The 22,996-nt window shown below is 42.4% G+C and overlaps 2 protein-coding genes across 2 annotated transcripts in view; one reads left to right on the forward strand and one right to left on the reverse strand.

The window, feature by feature from the left end:
- Nucleotides 1–22,996, forward strand: part of LOC307032686 (uncharacterized protein) — a 528,358-nt gene that overhangs the window by 88,334 nt on the left and 417,028 nt on the right. The gene's annotated exons all lie outside the window — the stretch shown is intronic.
- Nucleotides 1–22,996, reverse strand: part of LOC307032683 (uncharacterized protein) — a 39,345-nt gene that overhangs the window by 15,007 nt on the left and 1,342 nt on the right. The window lies entirely within an intron of this gene.

Genomic DNA, 22,996 nt, shown 5'->3' on the forward strand with positions numbered 1-22,996 from the left:
TGCCACCTCTCTTCCTTCCTGGTCTACTCTAGTATTGGTATTTGGTCTCAGTTTTCCCCTTGTGTCTCCTGTGCTATTTCCCTCAGTCTCCATTTCCATGTCTCTCTCGTTTCCATAACCTGCACCCTCTCTTCCATCTCTTCCATTACTCTCTCTACTCTTTCTCTTTGTTCAATCTCTCCCTCGTTGTTAAATGTTTGCTCCTCCTCACTTGTCGCTCCTGCCAGTGAATTAAAAGCAATTCAGCAATTTAGTTATTTTCACTTGTTTGTTTGCATTCTTTTTAAAAAATTTAAATCTGTTTTGTTTGATTCTCAAAAGAGAACAAAGATGTAAGCAAATTGTGTTTTATACAATTGTATGTTATTATGACATCATAACTGCAATAGATATATGTTGTTTTAAAATTATGCCTATTGTCTATAAATTAAGACTATTGTTATAGATGGATAGATAGATAGATAGATAGATAGATAGATAGATAGATAGATAGATAGATAGATAGATAGATAGATAGATGGATAGATAGATAGATAGATAGATAGATAGATAGATAGATAGATAGATAGATAGATAGATAGATAGATAGATAGATAGATAGATAGATAGATAGATGAATAGATAGATAGATAGATAGATAGATAAATAGATGGGGTTAGTAAGCCTACATTATTTTTGTGTGACTTCAGTGAAAACTGTGAATTAAGTTTTCATATTAGAACATGATCACAGCATGATAGGTTTAGTATGAGTATAATGTTGTAAAGAGAGAAGGTAAAAACCCTGTATTAGTTTGGACCTATTTTTCTTCAAATAAACTGATCCCACCTTTTGGACTGGGACAATTTAAAAGACATCTGTGCTCTCCTCTCCTGCTTCAAAGGTAAGATTGCACCCTGCCACACTCACTCTTAGGTAGGGCCACACCTCATTACTGATATCAAAATCCTTCGGGATCGCTTAAACAGATTTAGCAGGTTGTCTGAATTGAAACAGCAGTTAATTGAACATGGTTCTTCGGGGAGTTAATAGAGGGGATATCTTGCTGACGTTGGTGGATCTGAGCCAAGCAGTAAACTTACATAGACTCAATAACTTCGGTTAGGTCAATTAGTAGGTCAGAGTAATTTCCCGGATTAAATTATCAGGACCTCACCAACTCTTACAATGTACTAACATAACTTCCAAGAAGCCTAAAATGATAATATTATAAATGTTAATCCTGTTCGCAGGTGTTTGTGTACTTGGTAGCTTAGCTTGTCACTTATTAGCCAGCTAAGGACGTAACCCTTTATACATACATATACATTTTAGTTTATGATTCAGCCTTGGGTAAGACTTTTATAGTCTATGGCTATGACGCCCATAATGCTAAACGGGAGCAAATGTTAATAGGGGACCCAATTATCCCAGTGGTGGCCGCCGGAGCTAACGGAGCCGCAGGGAGCTAGCTCCAGCCGGCGTCCCGGAGCTAGCCCACTGCGGCTCCGTTAGGTCCGGGCGATGGAGTCCGTCGTTATAACTGGAGATTAAGGAATGCAGCGAAACGCAGACTTGGTTCGCCTGCAGTAGAATTAGCTAAATAAATTATGTTGAACAAGGCTTATTAAGCTGAACATCGCCACAATTGTTCTGCTATGTATCGGTAGGGGAGACCAGGGACAGCAACACTTTTTGGGCTTTTCCCCAATAAGTAAAAAAACATTTACAATAGGATAGCCATTTTGCTATATTATACATTATCAATATTTCAGCTACTGAAACAATGTATTTAAGATGTTTTTATGAAATAAGTACAGGTTGGAAAATGTATTTTTTTTTAAAAAAACTCAACTGTTACAACTGTCCCTGTGTACAGGGGAATCCCAGCAGCTTCTACTGAAGCCAAATCCCCTACTCCGGGGACTTCCGGCCGGGGACTTTCGGGCGGCAGTATACGCCGTGAAGTAGTTTGCGGCCTGGCTGCCAGTAAACCCAAAGCAGAAGAAGACGAAGTGACGTCAGCGGCTCATTTGCGTAATCTTCCCTCAGGGGAAAGTACTCCGGTGTGAACGTGATTGGTACTTAGTGCCCTGGGGTAATAAGTGCCGGGGCACTAAGTGCCGGCACTACGTACAAAGTACACGGTGTGAACGCGGCTAATGGGTAACTGATGTGATCCAGGAATACTTCGTCCAGCACCGAAGTCCATAGGGACTTGGCTTGGGAAACGGAAAGTCACCGGTACGAGTCCCCGAAAGACCAAGTGCAACCGATGTGTCCCTGATCAAGGCACCTTTGACGACACTGATACCCGGGCAGTACATATGGCAGCCCACTGCTTTTAACACTAGGATAGGTGTCATGTCTCGCAAATTATGTTAGTTAGTTTTTGTCTTGGTCTAGTGATTTTCCCCTTTATTTTTGAATAGTAACCTTCCCTCTCGTTTCAGATACTCTGACCTCCCTTCCTTGTGTGTCTCCCACTCCTGTGATTGTCGACCCCGCCCCTGATTGTTTCCACCTGTTCTCCATTACCTGGTGTATTTATTGTCCTCGTCTCCCTTTGTCCTGTGCCAGTTCGTTTCGTTCCTTGTGACTACCACCAGCATTAGCAATCCAGGATTAACCCCAAGCAGAGCTTTGAGCCACGTCTTGTTTAAGTATTTTTGTTGTTCATGCTCCTAGTGTTTTTCCTCTTTAAGAGTGATTTTGTTTTTGTACCACTATCGTTGAGCTTTGGTTTGAATAAAACCTTTTTTTTGTTAAATTCTGTGAGTTGTGCATTTGAGTTCATACCCGTTTAATCAGTCGTAACAGTACGAACTGGCCAAAACATGAACCCAGCCGACTCTGAACAGCTGAGAGCAGCGCTTCGCTCTCAGGGAGGCCGCCTCGCTCAACAGGAGGATCAGTTAACGGCCATCCAGCAGGGAGTATCACACGTCACAGACAGCCAGAGGGAGTTCGAGTCATCTGTTACAAACCAGATTAACCACCTGGCGGGGCAGATCCACCACCTGCTCGCTCACCTCAAGACTGAGCCCTCACACCCACCTCCGGCCGGACCCGAAGCGAATGCGGACCCGGCGCCCGCTTCCCACACCGTGTCAATCCGCCTGGCTCCGCCTGAGAAGTTTTCCGGGGAATCCCATGACTGCCGTCCATTCCTGGTGAATTGCAGCTTACATTATAGCCAACTACCGACAGCCTTTCCCACGGAGAGATCCAAGGTGGCTTTTATGATTTCCCATCTCACCGGACGAGCGGCGGCGTGGGCTACGGCTGAATGGTCACGTGACTCGCCGATATGCGAGTCTTTGGGACAGTTTACGGACTCCCTGACGAACATTTTTGACCACACGTCCCCAGGCAGGGAAGCAGCTCGGGCTCTTTACAAGTTAAGTCAAGGAAGACGCAGTGTGTCAGACTACGCAGTGGAATTTCGCACCATTGCGGCCGATAGTGGCTGGAATTCTTCTGATTTGTTCGATGCATTTATTAATGGGCTTTCTGACCCTATTAAGGATCAGCTGGCACCCTTGGATCTGCCAGTGGAACTAGACTCTGTCATTGCCATGTCCATAAGGATTGATAACAGACTTGCTGAGAGGAAACGGGAGAAGGACAGGGCTGCACTACCCTATTTCCACCCTAGAGGGCACTCCTACTCTTCTCACTCTCAGGAGACTGCCATGCCACGTTCCTCTTTCCTTCCATCCCAGAGATCAGCGTCCCCCAACAAGGCTGAGGAGCCAATGCAGCTGGGACGTGCCAAGCTGTCCACGGAGGAGCGGCGGTGCCGCCTGCTGGAGGGAAGATGTTTTTACTGCGGTCAACAAGGTCATCTTCTCTCTGGATGCCCGGTAAAAGACGGGGCTCACCATTGAAAGGGAGGGCACTGGTGAGCCGTCTTTCCACGGCAGACTCTCCTCCCCGCAAATTGACCAACATAAAGGTAATCTGCCATGAAAGAAGTAACTCTCAAAGAGTGTTAATTGACTCTGGGGCTGACGAAAGCCTGATGGATTGGGGATTAGCTCATGAACTGAGACTTAATACTGAACTTTTGTCGTCCCCTTTGAAAGCCAGTGCTCTGGATGGCAAACTTCTATTTCATGTCACACACAAGACCGAACCCGTCACTATCATGATTGATGATCATTGTGAACTCATGTCGTTTCACCTGTTTAATTCTGCTCAACATCCTCTCATCCTAGGTTTTCCCTGGCTAACCAAGCATAACCCCTATGTTGATTGGCGGTCAGGTAAAATTAAGGGGTGGGGGCAGGAGTGTTCACAGGATTGTTTTAAGTGTGTGGGAAACATGGCAGTAGGAGGGGTTTCTGGGGAATGTAGTACCGATCGGGTTACTAATACTCAACATAGCCTGGACCGCAAGAATCAAACCCCAGATTTAACTTCTGGTCCCCCCTGTTACGATGACCTGGCCAAGGTATTTTGTAAAGTGAGCGCCACCTCCCTTCCTCCTCATAGGCCGTATGATTGTGCCATCAATCTGTTACCTGGGGCTCCAATTCCGAAGGGTAGGTTATACTCCATCTCGGGTCCGGAGAAGGAGGCTATGAAGGAGTACATTGACACCTCTCTTCGTGCAGGTCTGATCCGCCCGTCTTCCTCCCCGGCTGGGGCGGGTTTTTTCTTTGTGGGAAAAAAGGACGGGTCCCTTAGGCCATGCATTGATTATTCTCCTTTAAATGACATTACGGTGAAGAACAGGTATCCTCTCCCCCTCATGGCTACTGCTTTTGAACAACTTCAAGACTCTAACATTTTTACCAAGTTAGACTTGCGTAATGCCTACCATCTGGTGAGAATTCGTGAGGGGGATGAGTGGAAGACTGGTTTTAACACACCCACAGGGCACTATGAGTATCTCGTCATGCCATTTGGTCTCACCAATGCTCCAGGAGTTTTTCAAGCACTCATTAACGATGTTTTAAGGGAGTTTTTAAACCGTTTTGTGTTTGTATATCTTGACGATATTTTAATATACTCACCTGACAAAGACTCTCATGTTCACCATGTACGCCAGGTCCTCCAAAAACTCCTGGAGAACAAACTGTATGTGAAGGCAGAGAAATGTGAGTTTCATGCTAAGACTGTATCCTTCCTAGGCTTTATCATAGCTCCTGGTCTGATCCAGATGGACCCGGCCAAAATCAGTGCGGTGGCTAAGTGGCCTACGCCAGACAACCGCAAGGGGGTGCAACGTTTTCTAGGCTTTGCTAACTTTTACAGGCGCTTCATCAGAAGTTTCAGCGCCATTGCTTCTCCCCTTCATGTTCTCACGTCCCCTCAGGTGCCTTTTGTATGGTCTCCTCAGGCCGAGGAGGCTTTCCGCCGTCTCAAGGAGAGGTTCACCTCAGCCCCCATCCTCATCATCCCCGACCCAACTCGTCATTTCGTTGTAGAGGTTGACGCCTCAAATGAAGGGGTGGGGGCTGTCCTGTTGCAGCGGTCCAAGGAAGACAACAAACTTCATCCCTGTGCCTTTCTCTCCAAGAAACTCTCCTCTGCAGAGCGGAACTACGACGTGGGGAACCGTGAGTTGTTGGCGGTAAAGATTGCTCTGGAGGAATGGAGACATTGGTTGGAGGGGGCTCAGCTCCCTTTTATAGTGTGGACCGACCACAAGAATCTCGAGTACATTAGGAAGGCTAAAAGACTAAATTCTCGCCAATCAAGATGGTCTCTGTTTTTTAACCATTTTAACTTCACTCTGTCTTACAGGCCGGGGTCCCAGAACGCCAAGCCGGATGCCCTGTCCCGTTTGTTTGACCCCGAGCCGGTTGCCAAGAAGCCTGAATTCATCCTGCCACTGAACCGTGTGGTAGGGGCGGTCACTTGGCAAATAGAATCTGTGGTGAAGCAAGCTAACGGTGAGAGCCCAGCACCTAGTGGTTGTCCGCCAAACCGTCTGTTTGTGCCTGTTACTGTACGTCCACAGGTCGTCCATTGGGCTCACTCATCGCTGCTCACCTGCCATCCTGGCGTCAAGAGGACCATATTCTTTATCAAGCAACGTTTTTGGTGGAGATCCATGGAGCGTGAGGTCCGGGAGTATGTGGAGGCCTGTCCTGTCTGCGCCCGCAACAAGACATCCTCCAGGGCACAGATGGGGCTGCTCCAGCCGCTTCCGGTTCCCAGCCGGCCCTGGTCTGAGATTTCCGTGGATTTCGTCACTGGGCTCCCAATGTCAGAAGGTAACACCACCGTACTCACGGTGGTGGACCGTTTTTCTAAGATGGTTCATTATATTGCCTTACCCAAGCTGCCATCTGCCAAAGAGACGGCAGAGATCATGATGACTCATGTGTTCCGTATCCATGGTTTCCCCAAAGATATTGTCTCAGACCGGGGTCCGCAGTTCATCTCACGCTTCTGGAGGGAGTTCTGCAACCTCATCGGGGCGTCGGTGAGCCTGTCATCCGGGTACCATCCGGAGTCCAATGGCCAGACCGAACGCCTTAATCGGGAATTAGAAACTGGGCTCCGCTGCCTCAGCTTCCAGAACCCTTCCTCCTGGAGCAGGCATCTCACATGGGTAGAGTACGCCCACAACAACCTCCCCACGGCCCCTACTGGGTTGACTCCCTTCCAGGCTGCCTATGGGTATCAACCTCCTACCTTCCCGGACCTCGAGAAGGAAGTCACAGTCCCGTCCGCCCATGCCCTGGTTTGGCGTTGTCACCGGATCTGGTCCGCCACCCGCAGGGCTCTTCTAAGGAGTGGGGAACGCATGAAGGTGGCGGCAGATCGGAAGCGTCGGCCAGCTCCGGAGTACAGGCCCGGCCAGAGGGTCTGGCTCTCTACCAGGGACCTTCCCCTTCATGTGGTGTCACGAAAATTGGCACCTAGGTTCGTAGGCCCATTCCCAGTGGCCAAAGTAATTAACCCTGTCTCTGTTCGCCTTCGTCTCCCCAGGTCTCTGAGGGTTCATCCCACCTTCCATGTGGGACGACTGAAGCCGGTAAAGGAAAGCCCCATGGTTCCCGCGGCCAAACCCCCTCCACCCCCCCGAATGCTCGACGGTGGCCTGGTCTATACGGTCAAGCGCCTGTTGGCGGTCCGGAACAGAGGCAAAGGGAGACAGTTCCTGGTTGACTGGGAGGGTTATGGACCAGAGGAACGCTCCTGGATCCCATCAAGATTTGTTGAGGATGAAACTCTCATGAATGACTTTTTTCGCCAGCACCCTCAGGTTCCTGGGCCGTCAGGAGTCGTCCCTAGAGGGGGGAGTACTGTCATGTCTCGCAAATTATGTTAGTTAGTTTTTGTCTTGGTCTAGTGATTTTCCCCTTTATTTTTGAATAGTAACCTTCCCTCTCGTTTCAGATACTCTGACCTCCCTTCCTTGTGTGTCTCCCACTCCTGTGATTGTCGACCCCGCCCCTGATTGTTTCCACCTGTTCTCCATTACCTGGTGTATTTATTGTCCTCGTCTCCCTTTGTCCTGTGCCAGTTCGTTTCGTTCCTTGTGACTACCACCAGCATTAGCAATCCAGGGTTAACCCCAAGCAGAGCTTTGAGCCACGTCTTGTTTAAGTATTTTTGTTGTTCATGCTCCTAGTGTTTTTCCTCTTTAAGAGTGATTTTGTTTTTGTACCACTATCGTTGAGCTTTGGTTTGAATAAAACCTTTTTTTTGTTAAATTCTGTGAGTTGTGCATTTGAGTTCATACCCGTTTAATCAGTCGTAACAATAGGTGAAATGCAGAATGTACATTTCCCCTCTGTGGGACGATTAATGGTATATTCTTCTACATGTACACACTTCAATTGCTTTATTATTTACTGGAGGAACTTACACTACACCTAACTGTTTATTATATAATTGTTTTCTGCTACTTAACACCTCAACATTATATCTCAGAGGAAAATATGGAATTTTTTGTGGCACAATTTTATTTTACAGCTTATTTTACAGATTCAGATTTTTATACAAAATAAAATCAACTCGTAAATTATTTCGTATTTCAACAAAAAATAAACTACCAAGCAGCATAGCCAATAATGTTATTAAAAATAGCTCCAACTTTATCAGCTTGAATATTAAGGTGATGAACAAATTCATAAATAAATAATTGTAACATAAATATGATTTATTAATAAATTAGTATTTTTACATTTGGTATTTAGATGTTGACACTGCAAAAAGTATAATCATTTGTAATATTTGTATTCTTTCTATATCCCTGATAATCTTCAAAACCCTTTCTGGTTCTTTGAAGGCTCTATCCAGACTATCTTCTGGTTATTCTCTGCATCAATCCCTATTATCTCTTGCAACAACAAAAAACAACATCTTGGACATAACCGCAAGACTGTAACCTCTTCACATTCTGTTGAGATTGTGAGTCAATCACTAGCCATATCTCACACATTGCTGTTTTGAATCATTAAAGAGCATCTTGCAGGTTTTTTTTTTTTCTACATTTATGCTTAAACTTGCTTGAAAATTACAATTAAAAAAGTGAGTGTAGGATTTGATATGTTTTACGAGACATAAGGACAGGAATTCAGAGGGAAAGGAGCAATTTTGAGCTCTGCTCTTAAAAACGGCTTTTTTTTAAGGTCATACGTCAAACGCGTCATATTACATCACAAAGGGTAAACATCTCCGCTCTCTGACCGTGGGTATAGTTAGTAGTTGCGTTGGGCGGTTGTGTTTTAGTGAGCTGGTATTTTTCGGTAGTTTTACATTGTATTTCACCATTTGTAATCATGGTGCAGTATTGTGTTTGTGCAGGTTGCACAAATACCAGCCTGTCAGGATATCGAGTCCACAGTTTCCCTCACGGGAAAAGGACCGGAGCTAGCGTTCGTTCCTGGGTGCATATCAACGGAGGCTCCACAACCTTTCTCCGCCATATCGTCAAGTATCAGCCGTATCTCACGTCTCCCCTCCGGTACACAGCACCGTAGTGTGGAGTTGCATTAGGTAACGCGAGATACGGCTGATACTTGCACATTAGTTTCTGTTATGGATCAGTATCAACAGTCCTGCCTGTAACGTTACTATATTATCAATGCTCCGTTAGTTATAGCCTGATATATGATATAGATGTAGCACTCCAGATAGGACTCACATGGGTGTGTCCCAGTCAAAAGCCCAGCGGATCCCAGTGGCTGGGGGTGTTGCCAAATTGCTAGAGGGCGTTGCCCAATTTCCCCATGTGTTTAATTACAGGATTTAACCATGAGATGGCGCTTCATTCACAAATACACAAAGACAACTGGGTGTTGTAGAACTTAGTCCAGGGGTCCAGGTTTTTTTTTTGTTTTTTTTGTAATATTGTTGGGGTGCTTTTACACAGTACAGTAGATTGAAGAAAATCAATGTATACATTAAGATAAGATAAGATAAGATGGACCTTTATTCCCCGTGGGGAAATTGAGTAGTTCAAACAGCAACAGGGTGAGAGTGAAAAACAGGATAGCACAGATTCACACAGATTAATAAAATCAAAAATAAGATGAGCGATAAAAATAAAAATAATAATGAGAAACTATGAAATAAGAAATGAATAAAGCTAAAATGTAATTATCATATCATATATTATAATTTATGGTATTATTAACTAATATCATACATTAACCCCATTATAGCAGATGCCACATTGAATGGATGAACACATTTATGCGAAATATGATTTCCTCCGGAATCGGCTTGACTCGGTTTGCATTCATAAAGAATGCACAAATGTGTTTAATCGTTAATGTCAGATATACTAAGTAAATACATTTGTTCCTGCTCAAGATTAGATTCAACTTTATTGTTATAGCACATATTACAGGTACTGAGACAACGAAATGCCGTTTAGCTTCTAACCAGGAGTGCGACAAGCAGTAAAGTGAAAAGTAATGTACACAATCTACAGGATAGAATATAGAATGAATTGAATGATGAATAAACAGTGAGGAGGGGTATGAATACACTAGATATACACAGCAGCATGTGAGCAGTATGAACAGTGTGTATGAATATGCTAAGATATATAAAGTATGAAAACGGTAAGCAGTGCAAGTATAGTATAAAATACATAGATATTAATTTCATGAGGATAAACATTGTGGAACAATGATGAAAAATGGGAATGGAAGTGGCGAGGTAAAACTGACACAAAACAACAACAACATTTTGCCGAGCCAATGGAGACTTTCATCAGCAGCACGGGGTACAAACCACCAATGAGCGCTCAGCTCGAGATACCAGCGAATCAAGAGAGAGAATGATATCTGCATTTTCTCTTTTGGTTTGATTAGAAGACATCCTTAGGACCATACCATTCACCAGCCCCCACCCCCCATTTTGCCTATGCTGTTGCGAACTCTTTGTTTAAAACTAATTGGCCATCGGAACGTGTGGAGGAAGTCTCCCAGGGGGGATTGGTCACATTCCACAGCTCTCCCCCCCCCCCCCCCCCCCCCCCCCCCATCCTGTTATTCCTACGCACACAGAGAGAGACAGGGATATCGCTCTTCTGGAGTGAAGAGAGCGGAAATAATGATATTGCAAGTTAGAAACGTAAGATGCATTTTGACAGACAAGACGGACAATTGGGGGAAAATATGCTGCATTTTGAATGTCCGATAGTCCACCATTAACACCTTAGTCCCGGGTCTGTGCCGGAAATATCAAACATTTAATAAAAGTGAAAAACAATGAACAAGACAACCTATTAATAATAATTAATTATATTTATTCCGTTTGGATGTACGATTTTTGACTTTGATTTTTGACTTCTTTGCATTTCAGACTTCGGGAATATATTGCGATATGAAGCCGATACAACAGGTGTATCCATTGGCTTTTTTTCCTCATTTCTCAAGTTCTATCAACAGTGACACAGTAGACACAACACAACTTTTAAAAGCTTAAATAATTTACATGGGATTTCATTCTGATAAAGCAAAAGTGTTATTATAAATATAACACAAATATATATACACACATTATGTACAAAGATCTGATCAGTATTTTCCGTTTCGTAAAATGATCAAATACGGCGAAGATATTCAAATATCTGCTTCAATTTTTCATACTTTTGAAATGTATTAACTTTATATCATCGTATCTCCGTGTTTACTGGGTATTTTTGCATCAAACAAAGATTGGAATATAGTTTCAAGCCAGTACTTTCGACAGAAACACACAGCAATGTTGTCCGGACTGTTGTTTTTATGCGGCACCGGCTTGAATAGGTCATGTGATCTGATCACGTTGGCGTAACGGTCGACTCCAAAGGGTTAAATGCATCAATCTGGTGCACTTTGAGGGCAACATTAAGAGATTTGTGGATACAGCTCTCAACACTCATATGAAACAGAACTCTTCTTACAATGTGTGTTGGAAGGATTTATTAAATTACTATGCATAAACACACAGCTGGTCACCTGAGAGCTGCCGTTTCATTCAGACAAAATAAAACGGTCTGATTTTAACAACTCAATGTGTGATTGTTATAGCAGTAATATAAGACATTAATAAGACATTAAACTATTAACACTGTACATATTATTGTTTGTTTGCCCGTGGGATTAGGATTATCGGGAGACCCGTGCTGCATTTTCCTCCGGTCAGATTTGATATAAAAACAAAAGCGATTATTTGTGTTGTTGTAAACTCACGTGGATTAAACTACATGTATTAGTGCATTCATTTCAATTCGCAAACATATGATACATTAAATGATCGTGAGGATGATGATTGAAAATTGTTTGTTTGAGCCGGGCTGCATTACCTGATGAAAAAACATAACGATGGTTTTGTACTTACGCCAACGTGAATAAAACATTATTTTGTGAAATAAAAACATGGTGATGTTTTGTAAATGATTACCTGTCTCTTATTTAGCACAGAATATGATCCTATCCGTGACATATGGATCTTAACAAATATCCGCTATATCAGATACCTGTAGATCTAGCAGCTGTTTATTTCACATGAGTTCCACTGCTGCAGCTTTTTCATCACGACTCCCCCTGGTGGATCCATGATCCATTGCAGCTGGTTTCATTATAATTAAATGTATTTATCAAGGGGGCGTATCAAGTCCTGCGGGGGGGTTTTCCTTTTCAGCAGGGGCCCACCCCGTGCAAATCACGGACCCACACGGGTAGGCGTCTGAAATGAAGCGCTACATCTGTAGCTAACTTCACAATGTTGTGATGTGACGTTAGCTAACATTCTGTAGCTAACGCCGGTCACTCACCAACATAGCTGCCCAGTTCTCCACTGGTTCTCCTCACACCACAGCTCAATTTCTCTCCCGTGGCCGTTATTTCTTCTAATTCTAGGCTGCTCCTGGTCTCTTGGACGCCTAGCAGGCTCATAATTATAAGGTTGTGTTCCGTCATATGCATTCGAATATTCATGTTCAACTTCTTCCGTCTCTTCTGTGTCGAAACTAGCATTGGGATCCATGGATATTAATACGTTACACCGGCCGCTTTCCCCCTTGTGTCCCCCGTGTTAAGTCACACGCGGGAGGTCACGTGCCGAGGCTTTTTTATGCGGAAGTGAACATTTCTTACAAAAACGACGCCAGATGTCACTGTAGTGTATATTTCTGTATATTTTTTGGAAAATCTAGAGTATTCATCATTTTCCTACACATTCATTCACAGGTATTTTTAACCTGGAAGTTGCTCTTTAATATGTGGATGATGTAACATTTATGCCATCTGCTGGAAAGAAGACGTATCGCTCTGTTGGCGTCATTTGGATGACAACAAAAGCAGAGTGAAGCTCTCATACCATAAACAATCTTTGAGTACAGATCCCGCCCTGGAGAGCACACACAACCCAACTGCACATTTTTGGTCTAGCGTAATTTTACAAAACATTTGCATTAAGACACTAAGACTAGCTGGTCCATTGTAAAGGTCAGTCCACCTTAAATGAGCAGTGGGTGATCAGCAGGTGAAAGGCAGGACACGGGAACTTGGTCCTGAGGAGATATAACAATTATTAAATAAGAAATAGTCGAGTCAAGGGGTCAAAGAAATGAACATTTGTGATTATTAGTGAATTGGTTGCAGATGGGTGAAAACAGGCTTAGGGAGTAAAGTATTACATGTAACGGCATTCGGTCATCAGGATACAAAATAGTAAAATGTATTGCCTTACAGTTACAGAAGAAAAAACACTCCGATAACAGGTACATTTATGTAAAACAGGGCTCATTAACAGGATAGCAATGATACAAAACATTTAGAAATAAAGAACAATACATCAAATCATCCTATATGGAAACTTGGAGCCCTCAATCCAAATAAAATAGTTCATCAACAGTCAGTGGTTAACGTATACATCAAAATGACAAAAACATTAAACATATTGTCCACTTATGTTGATAAAGATGGAGTTCATTTAAGTCTTATATGGATGTTGTACAACAATGTTAATCCAGTCAGACAGATTTCTCTCACGTGTGAACCGTCATAAGACTTATTCGTTGTCCTCTCTATCAGCTTCTGTTTCCATGTGTTCAGCCGAGCTGCTGATTGGAGGCTCTGCCTCTCCGTTATCCTCAGTTTGAATTTCATTAAGCTGTGAGGACTGACGACCAACACACTTGTGCCTTTGGAAATGATTACGCCATTTAAATCTTTTATCACAAACATTGCAGCTGTATATTTCCTCCCCGGTGTGAACTCTCATGTGTTCCTTTAAACCTCCATTGTGTGAAAAAGCTTTCTTACAGACTGAGCATTTGAATGGTTTCTCTCTTGTGTGGACTCTCATGTGTGTCTTTACATTTCCACTCTGTGAAAAAGCTTTCTTACAGACTGAGCATTTGAATGTTTTCTCTCCTGTGTGGACTCTCAAGTGTTCCTTTAAACTTCCACTGTGTGAAAAAGCTTTCTTACAGACTGAGCAGATGTGTGCTTTCTCTCCTGTGTGGACTGTCATGTGTTCCTTTAAACTTCTACTGTGTGAAAAAGCTTTCTCACAGACTGAGCATTTGAATGGTTTCTCTCCTGTGTGGATTCTCATGTGTGCCTTTAAACTTCCACTCTGTGAAAAAGCTTTCTTACAGACTGAGCATTTGAATGCTTTCTCTCCTGTGTGGACTCTCATGTGTTCCTTTAAATTTTCACTCCGTGCAAAAGCTTTCTCACAAACTGAGCATTTGAATGGTTTCTCTCCTGTGTGAATTCTCATGTGTGCCTTGAAATGTTCCTTCTGTGAAAAAGCTTTCTTACAAACTGAGCAGCTGTGTGCTTTCTCTCCTGTGTGGATTCTCATGTGTGCCTTTAAACTTCCACTCTGTGAAAAAGCTTTCTCACAAACTGAGCAGCGAAAGGGTTTCTCTCCTGTGTGGATTCTCATGTGTTGATCTAGTTTTTGTCTATATCTAAAAGCTTTCTTACAGACTGAGCAGCTGAATGGTTTCTTCTCAGCACTACGTCTGGGATCACTGACAGATTCTTGTCTATTTTTCAGTGAGTTTGAGCCTGAGGCAGGTTCTCTGGTCTCCTTCCAATCAGCACTGTGTTCAGTGTCAGGTTCAGAAGAGTCTCCAGCGTCAGGTTCAGAAGAGTCTCCAGCGTCAGGGTCAGAAGAGTCATCAGTGTCTTCAGAAGAGTCTCCAGTGTGGTCCTCAGGCTTCGGTTGTAAACTGCTCTCTGGATCCGAGTTCCTGGCTGGTTCTGGTCCTCGACAGTCCTCTCCATCAGCTTCTGTTTCCATGTGTTCAGTTTGTCTTTGATGAGGATGTGAGGACTGAGGTTTCTCTTCATCATCTTCACTCTTCACAGGGTCAGGAGTGAAAGTGGACTTGGTGATATCAGCCTCCTCCAGCTCCTGAAGCTGCTCTCCCTCCTGACTGATCCTGAGTTGCTCCTGTTCCTGCTTAATGTGTGGGGGGGGCTCTGGGTCCTCCTGGTCCAGACTGGAGTTCCACTCCTGCTGGTCAGGGAGAGGCTCTTCTTTAACCACCACCAGCTGCTGGACATCTGCAGGAAACAGGAAACACACTGTTATATCAGTCTTGGACCTAGTCAATATAATTAGGTATGTTATTGAATTACTGTTTCCAGAGAAGAGAGGCCCATCGTCTCTTCCGCAATTATTAGGGGTGAGCGGAAGTGCAAAGAGGCCCTCCTTAGGATAATACAGTTAAGTCTTGTTAGTTAGGTGGTTCATATCCTGACAGGGTATGAATTAGACCTAAAGAGGTCACGAGATAATGACCTTTCGACATCTGGAACATATGTGGGTGTGTTGGCTAATGTAAGGAAAATTTTGTGTGCGTTCATTACAGCTGCTATATATGATGTGAAAGACTTGTACTCGTTGGCTCAATTCACCTCATGTAGCCCAGCCCCTTTCCACTTACCGTTAAAAATGAAAAACAATGAATTGTATTTGGGATTGTTCACAGATACACTACGCCAGGGCTATTCAATTAGTTTGGAATGGGGGCCGGTTGATGAAAATTATCCAAAGCAAGGGGCCGGGAAAAAGATAGCTTGAAATATAAGCAATCATATTCAGAGCTTCAGATACAGTACAACAGCATAGTGGAGTTCATATATTAAAGCATGCTTGTGAACTGTCAACGGGGGGGGGGGGGGGGGGGGGGGGCAGTTCACATGCACCGTGTCATGCATGGCTGCTGCACCTCGCGGGAGCGTGCACAGCGAAAAGCCAAAACTCACAGACATGTCAATGATTTTGCACGGTTAGGTTTGGAAACGGTATAATTTCCTTCTTGGAGGGCATGCATAACACGGCATAACACCGGAGCCTCGATGCGGGGAAACTTTGGCGCTGTTCCGAGTTTGTTCTAATCTGTCAAAATGACGGACTGCTTTCAGATTTGTCCGTCATTGTTAACGCGACCTCTGAACACAAGACACATTGAGAGCATCATTGCGAAAGGGAATGCAGCAAAATAAAAAATGTTGATTAAGTTGTTTTCATAATCGTTGCAAGCCAAAATCGTAATAGAGATTAAAATACGATTAATTGCACAGCCCTAATTCAAACCTTATTTAAGTAAAAGTGTGCAAGTATTATCAGAACATTTTATGGCACCCTCTTATGTCATAGTAATGATGGTGCAGTAAAATGTTCCCCGTCAGTGTTTCATTTATGATGTTTCTTGATTATTTTGTATGTTGCATTTTACTGCTGTAAATGTTTAAAGTTGCGCTTGTATAAATGATTATAGATGAGGGAACCTGCTGAATATTAAAATATGTGTGTTTTTTTATATACAGTACCAGTCAAAAGTTTGGACACACCTTCTCATTCGATGGTTTTTGTTTATTTTAATTTGTTTCTACTTTGTAGATTAATACTGAAGACATAAAAACTATGAAAGAACACATATGGAATTATCTAGTTAACAAAAAAGTGTGATTTTTATTCTAGATTCTTCAAAGCAGCCCCCTTTTGCTTTGATGACAGCTTTGCACACAGCTAGTGTAATTAATGGCTCACCAACTTTAAATGTTAACACAGAGAGAGAGATCAATAAAACATAAACACAGATATGGTTGAGATTAATCAATATTCAGTTGCACAACCACAAATAATAATATTGGAGTACATCACCTTGCTTCAACAGCAACCAATCGCGTAAATGCCCCAACGAGTAGCAGTTTTACACAGGCATTAGGGATGTAACGATATATCGAATATCGCGGTAAATAGATCTCTCAACACCGTCGTGAGACTGACAACATCTACCAAGATTTTTTTTTTTTTTTAAATAATCTTTTTAAAAAAAAAAATCTTTTTTAACCAGATGGTCCCATTGAGATCATCGATCTCTTTTTCGAGGGAGACCTGTCCAACATGGTTACAACATGAACATAAAACAACAGATAACACAAAAGGACATCGTATTTACAGGGCTACATGTACATACCTAGAGAAATAGACAAGTACCAACAGTATGTTTATATCTCGTCCTGTCAATAAGCCTCACCTTCTTGGCAAAAACTGTATTGTTTTTGATGCGGTGGAGAGACAATGCACAGTTTGACCCACTGCCCAAAGCATATCTCTCTGTCCCAGCAACATCAGTACCAAGCAAGAGTTTTTTCCACAGCAGGGGATATTGTAAACACCCAAACATCCCAGCTTCTACCTGGAAATGTGGACATGCTCATATTCCTAAAAGATAACCTTGATGATGCTGAGTGAGTGAGTTAGAGTTGAGTTACTTGAAAAACTAAAGTGAAACTTTATTTATTCTATTGCAGGGTCTGATTATTATATTGTTGACGCTTTAAAATACTACTATCCTATTAAAATGCTGTACAAATCAGATTTCTTATTTAATAAAGACATTTAAAAAAAAAAATCACATTTTTTTCCTTTATTTTTCAATATCGCGATAAATATCGTACCGTGGACTTTTTATCGCGATATTATCGTACCGTGAGTTTTTGGTATTATTACATCCCTAATAGGCATATATAGCTAATGTAATGAACACACACACATTTTCCCCTATGAATGCCATACTTGAATATGTTTCAGATGTGGAAAGGTCACTATCTCATGACGTCTTTAACTAACAAAGACTTAACTGTATTATAACCTGAGGCTCTACCGACTGAGCTATGGAGCTTCTTTGTACTTCCGCTCACTTCTAATAATTACGGGGGAGACGATGGGGCCTCTTCTCTGGAAATGTAACTCAATAATCACATTTGTCTTAACTAACCATGTGACTAGGCATAAGACTGATATAACAAGACGATGGGGCCTCTCTGACCCGTGTGACCTTAATGAATAAGCAAGAAATACGCTGTAATAAGGAATCTCCCATAACAAGGTCGTCACCTGGAATGGTTTTCCATTAACACATGTGCCTTGTCAAGAGTCAATTTGTGGAATTACTTGCTTTCTTAATGTGTTTGAGGTAGGGTTAGTGCACAGTGGAGAGCCCTATTTGACTACTGTTGTAATCCATATTATGGCAAGACCCACTCAACTCAGTGAAGAGAAACGACCGTCCATCATCACTTTAAGAAATGAAGGCCAGTCGATCCGGAACATTTCAAGAACTTTGAATGTATCCTCAAGTGCACTCACAAAAACCAACGAAAGCTAGAATAATTCTGTGATACGGATGTTAGAGAAAACCATCGGAACCGGTTCCAACATTTCGATTCCAACGGCATCATATTGACATGTGAATTTCGGTTCCGCTTTTCGATGCCTGAGGAAATGTTTCTCGCTGCTCTCCGTATCCTACTGTATGACTGTGGCGGGCGGGAAATGTAGCGCTGTACTAGGGCTGGGCGATATATCGAGTTTACACGATATCGTGGATTGCACTCCATGCAATGTCTAATCTAATCTAATACATAGCCATTACATGTCTAATTCCTGATAATGACAGGAAGACAGAAAGCGCATTATACTAATAATACTACTCATAATAATAGCAAACATTTTTGAACAATGACCACAATATCATTATTTTAATAAACCAAATATGAACAATTGAGGAAAATGAGGAAGAACTGATGATTCAAATGTTGTAGTTCAAGTAGTAATGTAGTTAGTGCATAAATTACTATTGCAACAAATGTGTTAATTTTCTTCATTATTAGTCGATTTTTTTAATGCAGACATATGTTTTTTTTTAGAGGACATTTCAGAATATCGCAATATATATCGTATATCGCGATATAGTCAGTAAATATCGCGATATCGTTTAGAGACCATATCGCCCAGCCCTAACCTTAATATTGAATAAACTATGAATATTTCATATCCATATAACGGGAAAAAACTAATTTAACTGATCTTTTTCATTTAAAAAAAAAAAAAAAAAACACACAATGCTAACAGTGAGCCTCTGAATTAGCCCCGAGCGAAAAATGCTAACCTATTACTGCACCGAAAATCACTCCTAGCTCCCTTATTAATTATCCTAGCTGCACATCCAACACATCGTTTATGATCGTAAAGACACAGAATCTAACGGTGCACAACTCAACACTGAAAGATACAAACTTGCGACGTTATCAACAAAAACGTACATCAAAACAAGTGGCGCTAGGTAGCCCACAACGCTAACATGGCTTACCTTCGTCTTTGTCTGGTCTAAACTGGTCTTCAATGGCATTAAAACGATAACAACGATGATGTAGTTAATCCATATGTTAATATCCAATGTGGCTGTGTCCCCTTTGAAATGTTCTGATAGTCTATAAGCAATAAAACTGCAATTCCGTTATCTGCTGTCCACTCTGTGCTCTGGGTCCTGCAATTCCTGCTTCCTTACGTAGTAAACAATAAGTAAAGTCGGCTACGTAATGTGCTTAGGCTGGCTGGCATTCTTTATACTTTACACAGGACCATATCTCTGGAACCCATTGGTCGATTTACACCTTATTCTTAACCATTACATCCAATAGAATCGATAGGCAGTTCCCAAATCCACGTAAATATTACCATTGTGGCAGGGGCGGCGCCAGGGGGGAGCTAGGGGGTGCTGAAGCAACCCCCAGGATTGCCTAAGCACCCCCAAGAAATATGTTTGTTTTTTTTCGATTTTTTTTAAATTAAATTCGAAAAATTATTGATTACATCAATGCAAATGTGAAAAAACCAAATGTTTGACCAAAAACATAAAGCCAACACAGGTGATATGATTAGGCCAATGGCCAGCACCCATTAGATTTTTGACCTACCCATAGGCTAAATTACTTTGTGAAACTTGAGTGACTTCCTCTTAGCTGGAGCCCCAAATTATTTGCTAACAGCAAAGTGACAAATGGATCGTTTTTTAGTCATTAAACGTCCACGTGTTGACACTCAATCAAAACCACCTGAAAGCGAGAGGGATTCTGCACATAATAGGCCTCGTGAGTACAAGTAGCTTACTTCTGGCTCTCTGCATTTCATTCAAGCTCTGCTCTGTGTGTGTGTGGCACGAGCCATTTTGTGTGCGTGCGCAAGCACCGGTGGGTCTTTACCGGAGATCGTTGTGGTTAGCATCTGGTGCTAGCTAGCCAAGCTAACTGATATAAGGAGCTTTTTCAACAACAAAGTGGAGGGAGAAATGTCTCCTCCTGTCAGACTGAGAGTCTCAGATAACCTCAGCTCAGGTGACATAAAGTTTGAGCACCCTCTATGAAACGTCAAGCTACCCCACAGCACCCCCTAGAGAAAATCTCTGGCGCCGCCACTGCATTGCGGACGTAATAGAGAAGCAAACAAAGCATATCTGAAAGTACAAGCCTGGACGGCAAAACCTTATACCCAGTATATTGCCATAAATATGATGATGGATTATCATTAAACATTTCTACGTGACACAAAGACATTAGATTAACCTTGAGCGGCATTTTTATTCCGTTGAACACAACTTTTGCTCACAAATCAAAAAAGGTAAGACGTAATTATTGTAATATTTTTGAAACCGGATGTTGTTTACTTTCTCTTTTCTGGCTGATAGCTCCAGGAATTCGGGGTCGTACAGTGATGACATTACATGTGTGGAATCTGTGGAGTCTCAGCTTTAATCGGATATCTTGTTTGTGCAGTTACGATAAGTAATAAGGGCATTTCTACCGTGAGTGCTGTGCAAAATCCGTTAGCATTAGTTAGCATTTTTTCGCTCCATGCTAATTCAAAGGCTTGGTATTACTCTTGTGTTTCTTTTAGCTAAAAATTGTTCATATTGTCAGTTAGCAGAGTTTCTTACCTTTAAAAAGGGTAGGAAACATTAATAGTTTCATAAATGGTAAGAAGCCCTGAGACATAGTCTCGTAAAAAAAACAGTGGGAGGGGTCCACTGGGGGACCCTCTGGCTTAAGAGGTTAAGCCTGGGTGGGTTCCAGCTCGAATGCACTAGAATTTGAAAATAAACAACTGGAAAAAATCTGCCCCTTTCTTCAGACTTCCTTACAGAGCCGGTCCTCCAACACACACGGACGCGCACATGACCAATGAGGGCAAGAGATAAGTTTGTGCACAGATGGAAGGATGACAGGCAGGTAGGCCATCCAGTTACTTTAGCCGGGCCGGCTCAGATGATTGGTCGTGCTTTTTACAGCGCTACGGCTTCCACAGATGAAATATTTGTAGGTATTTATTGTCAAAGCATTTAATGTATTCATTGCTATCAGGATGTTAAGAGCATTCCATGGAATATAACAAAAACTGTTTCTGAAGTGAATTACCTACCCCACCTTTAAGATGTAAAATATGATTTTACCAACAATGAGGAATTTACATTAATAGAAGTAGGCTATCAAGGCATTGCTAATTCCTTACTACATAATATGTGGCTTTCACACCAGCGCTTTTCCCGTTGTAGCTCCGTGCTAGAGCTTTTTTGGTTCAGCTCCGGTTTCCCTTTTCTGCTCCCGCTTTGTTCACACCATAGACTGTATATATAAAGGTTCACACCACACAGAGCCGGAGTGGTACTGCGTCATTGCCTCATTGTTTGCGTCATGACGTAAGCGTTTACGTGCCTGCTTCATAAAAGCCAAACCGCGCGGAAATCCCTCACATCGATAGCAACAACAATGGCCGATTGTATTGAAGCGCTGTTGGTTTTGGTTATGCTCTTACGAAACTAAAAGGCATGGGACGACTTTACAAGGGACGACTTCACTGGGAACTTTACAAACATCACATGCGAAATTCAAGACTTCTTTGCGGTCTTCAGGAGGTTGATCCCGCCCATGCTCCCGCCTTGACGCCTCTTAGCTCCGGAATCCGGTTCGTTTCCAGCTCCAAAAAATTGTCGGTCCAGAAGCAAGAATCCGGAGCTAAGAGGCGGCGTCGCTTACGTCTCTCTTACGTCGAGGCGTGCAGGAAACTAAACCCACATCCCCTGAACATTGGTCGACTGAAGAGTCTCGTCATGCCTGCCTACAAGCAGTAGTGCTGAGCAAAGTGACTAGAAGGCAACCACACACTTATAATATAATATTGTATATAATATTATAAGGCATAATGCCCCTTTCACAGATTCTGCGTAATAATGCCCTGCCCCTGCATCTTCTATTTCAATCTTTTTAGCAGATTTAGCATTTTTAGTGAGAAAGAATTCTTGGATACTTTTTTGTGCCTATGTAACAGAGTTATAACGGTTGGTGTAAAATCCTGGTTAGATTGGAGAATTACGCCATCTGGTGTTACAAACGTGTGCCTGTATTACTGTAGCTTTGTTACCGCAATGGATTGTGGGAGATTCTCATACCGCGTGAGGATCTCTTGAGAGTAGGGTGCTATTGTATTATGTCGGTGGACAAAATGTATGTTATTATTTTATTAGGACAATAACGTTCTGTTGTGTTTGTTTAGTTTAATGTTAGTCGTTTAATGCTCACAGCAACATATTTTTGGTTTGATTGGCTATTTGTGTTATATGATTTATTAATGTGATCATCAAAAGAGAACCGCAGTGACGCGTCCTAAAACCTGGAAGTAAACTCCTTCCAGTTCCTTCGTCAAAAACGCAATGCAAGATTTTTAGAAAATAGCTTGAAATAAGGTCTTTGGTTGACACACATTTAAGAGACGGATCACGTTTTGTTCAGCCGGATAATCTCCACATGTCTACCCTACTTTTATAATTTTCGAATCATAAATCTAGTTGCCAGAAGCAAAACGCTAACGTAATGCTATAAACGAACTACAGCAGGGTTGCTGCTTCAACGTCACGCCAACTTAAGATCCATATTCAAACATACAGATTCTAAATGGTACAAGTTGAACCATTTGCTTGAACAGTTGCAGGAGGCAGGTACTTGCTTTCAAGCAGAACAGGGCAAACAAACGTTTTACGTGTTCGGTGTAATGACGTAAAATGGCCTGGACAACTTCTGTAGTCCTATTCAGCCACTTGTTAACAACCATTGTTTTTCAGACACGTAAACTCTTCAAAAATCACCAGCGGGGTCACTGCTGATGTATTTAATGTCGTAGAACAAAACGTGATCCGTCTCTTCAATTTGTGTCAAACACAGACCTTATTTGGAGCTATTTTCCAAAATCC

Source organism: Notothenia rossii (assembly GCF_949606895.1).
Source record: "Notothenia rossii genome assembly, chromosome: 3".
Classification (NCBI taxonomy): Eukaryota; Metazoa; Chordata; class Actinopteri; order Perciformes; family Nototheniidae; genus Notothenia; species Notothenia rossii.